The following is a 3,934-nucleotide window of genomic DNA, read 5'->3' on the forward strand; positions in this document are numbered from 1 at the left end:
TGATGTTGGACAAGGAAGACAATGTAATGAGTTATGTCTTTCTTATATCTGAGATAAAGTATGTTGTCATGGATCCTCTAACTTGTTGAGCTTGCCTTTCCCCCTCATGCTAGCCAAATTCTCAGCACCAAGTAGAAATACTATTTGTGCTTCCAAATACCCTTAAACCAGTTTTGCCATGAGAGTCCACCATATCTACCTATGGATTGAGTAAGATCTTCAAGTAAGTTTTCATCGGTGCAAAGCAATAACAATTGCTCTAAATATGTATGATTGATTGGTGTGGGAGAAATAAGCTTTATACGATCTTGTGATGTGGAAGTAATAAAAGCGACGGACTGCATAATAAAGGTTCATATCACAAGGGGCAATATAAAGTGACGTTCTTTCGCATTGATATTTTATATATCCAACCATAAAAGCGCATGGCAACCTCTGCTTCCCTCTGCGAAGGGCCTATCCTTTATTATTACCTTCTTCCTTCTGCAAGAGTCATGGTGATCTTCACCTTTTATTTTTCATTTTATCCTTTGGCAAGCTCAGCATGTTGGAAAGAACATGATATATATATATATATATCTAATTGGATGTAGGGGAGCATGAACCATTATTGTTGACATTACCCTTGAGGTAAAAGGTTGTGGGGCAAATCCATAAGCCCCTATCTTTCTCTGTGTCCGATTAAAACTCCGTAACCACAAGTATTGCATGAGTGTTAGCAATTATGGAGGACTAAATGATAGTTGAGTATGTGGACTTGCTTTTTAGCTCTGACATAGACTCTTTCCGATGTTATGATAAATTGCAATTGCTTCAATGACTAAGATTATAGTTTGTCGGAGCCCAATAAGGTTTATGATTTATACTTTTGCATTGTGAATGGATCATCACTTGAATATAAGTAATCATATGACAAAATCTATATATGTTGCTGTTATGAGAATAATCATGATGCCTTCATGTCCGTATTTTATTTTTATCGACGCCTCTACCTCTAAACATGAGGACATATTTATTGTTATTGGCTTTTCGCTTGAGGACAAGCGAGGTCTAAGCTTGGGAGAGTTGATACGTCCATTTTGCATCATGCTTTTATATCAATATTTATCGCATTATGGACTGTTATTTCACTTTATGTCATAATACTTATGGCTATTCTCTCTTATTTTACAAGGTTTACATAAGGAGGGAGAATGCCGACAGCTGGAATTCTGGGCTGGAAAAGGAGCAAATATTAGAGACCTATTCTGCGCAACTCCAAAAGTCCTGAAACTCCACGGAACATCTTAAAATAAATAAAGAAAAATCCTCGCCAAAGATGAAGGCCAGGGGGCCCACACCCAGCTCACGAGGGTGTGGGGGGGGGGGGGCGCCCCCCTACCTCGTGGGCCCCCTGGTGGCTCTCCGACACCCATCTTATCCTATAAGAAGTCTTTCGATGAGAAAAAAATAAGGAGGAAATTTTCGGGATGAGACTCCGCCGCCACAAGGCGGAACCTTGGCGGATCCAATATAGAGCTCCAACAGAGCTGTTCTGCCGGGGAAACTTCCCTCCGGGAGGGGGAAATTATCACCATCGTCATCACCAACGCTCCTCTCATCGGGAGAGGGCAATCTCCATCAACATCTTCACCAGCATCATCTCATCTCCAAACCCTAGTTCATCTCTTGTATCCAATTCTTGTCTCAAAGTCTGGGATTGGTGCTAGTAGGTTGCTAGTAGTGTTGATTACTCCTTGTAGTTGATACTAGTTGGTTTAATTGGTGAAAGATCATATGTTCAGATCCTATATGCATATTATTACCCCTCTAATTATGAACATGAATATGCTTTGTGAGTAATTACGTTCGTTCCTGAAGACAAGGGAGAAGTCTTGCTATGAGTAGTCATGTAAATTTGGTATTCGTTTGATATTTTGATAAGATGTATGTTGTCTAGCCTCTAGTGGTGTTATGTGAACGTCGACTACATAACACTTCACCATTATTTGGGCCTAGAGGAAGGCATTGGGAAGTAATAAGTAGATGATGGGTTGCTAGAGTGACAGAAGCTTAAACCCTAGTTTATGCGTTGCTTCGTAAGGGGCTGATTTGGATCCACATGTTTCATGCTATGGTTAGGTTTACCTTAATACTTTTGTTGTAGTTGCGGATGCTTGCAATAGAGGTTAATCATAAGTGGGATGTTTGTTCAAGTAAGAACAACACCCAAGCACCGGTCCACCCACATATCAAATTATCAAAGTATCGAACGCGAATCATATGAACATGATGAAAACTAGCTTGACGATATTCCCATGTGTCCTCGGGAGCGCTTTTCCTAATATAAGAGTTTGTTCCGGCTTGTACTTTGCTACAAAAGGATTGGGCCACCTTGGTGCACTTTATTTACTTTTGTTACTTGTTGCTCGTTACAATTTATCCTATCACAAAACTATCTGTTACCACTTATTTCAGTACTTGCAGAGAATACCTTGCTGAAAACCGCTTATCATTTCCTTCGGCTCCTCGTTGGGTTCGACACTCTTACTTATCGAAAGGACTATGATAGATCCCCTATACTTGTGGGTCATCAAAAAGCAATAAAAATTGCTCTCTAAATATGTATGACTTATTAGCGTGGGAGAAAATAAGCTTTATACGATCTTGTGATGTGGAAGAAATAAAAGCGACGGACTGCATAATAAAGGTCCATATCACAAGTGGCAATATAAAGTGACGTTCTTTCGCATTAAGATTTTGTGCATCCAACTATAAAAGCGCATGACAACCTCTGCTTCCCTCTACGAAGGGCCTATCTTTTACTTTTATCTTCTACCTTATATAAGAGTCATGGTGATCTTCACCTTTCCTTTTACATTTTATCCTTTGGTAAGCACAATATGTTGAAAAGATCCCGGTATATATGGCTAATTGGATGTGAGTTTTTATGAACTATTATTGTTGACATTACACTTGAGGTAAAACGTTGGGAGGCAAAACTATAAGCCCCTATCTTTCTCTGTGTCCGATTAAAACTCCATACCCATAAGTATTGCGTTAGTGTTAGCAATTGTGAAAGACTATATGATAGTTGAGTATGTGGACTTGCTGAAAAGCTCTTATATTGACTCTTTCCTATGTTATGATAAATTGCAATTGCTTCAACGACTGAGATTATAGTTTGTTAGTTTTCAATGAAGTTATGATTCATACTTGAATTGTGATTGAATTGTTACTTTAGCATAACAGATCATATGCCAATAATTATATAAGCTACTATTCTAAGAATGATCATGATGCCCTCATGTCCATATTTTATTTTTGTCGACACCTCTGTCTCTAAACATGTGGACATATTTTTTCGATTTCAGCTTTCACTTGAGGACAAGCGAGGTCTAAGCTTGGGGGAGTTGATACGTCCATTTTGCATCATGCTTTTATATCGATATTTATTGCATTATGGGATGTTATTACACGTTATGTCACAATACTTATGCCTATTCTCTCTTATTTTAAAAGGTTTACATAAAGAGGGAGAATGCCGAGAGCTGGGATTCTGGGCTGGAAAAGGAGCAAATATTAGAGACCTATTCTGCACTGCTCCAAAAGTCCTGAAACTTCACGGAAGCTATTTTCAGAATATATAAAAAATACTGAGCGCAAGAAGTTCCAGAGGGGGCCCACACCCTAGCCACGAGGGTGGGGGGCGCGCCCCCTGCCTCGTGGGCCCCCTGGTGGCCCTCCGATGCCCATCTTCTGCTATATGGAGTCTTTCGTTGAGGAAAAAGAATCATAAGCAAGCTTTTGGGATGAGACTCCGCCGCCACGAGGCGGAACCAATCTAGGGCTCTGGTAGAGCTGTTCTGCCGGGGACACTTCCCTCCGAGAGGGGGAAATCATCACCATCGTCATCACCAACGATCCTCTCATCGGGAGGGGGTCAATCTCCATC

Source organism: Triticum dicoccoides, chromosome 1A (genome assembly GCF_002162155.2).
Source record: "Triticum dicoccoides isolate Atlit2015 ecotype Zavitan chromosome 1A, WEW_v2.0, whole genome shotgun sequence".
NCBI classification, from domain to species: Eukaryota; Viridiplantae; Streptophyta; class Magnoliopsida; order Poales; family Poaceae; genus Triticum; species Triticum dicoccoides.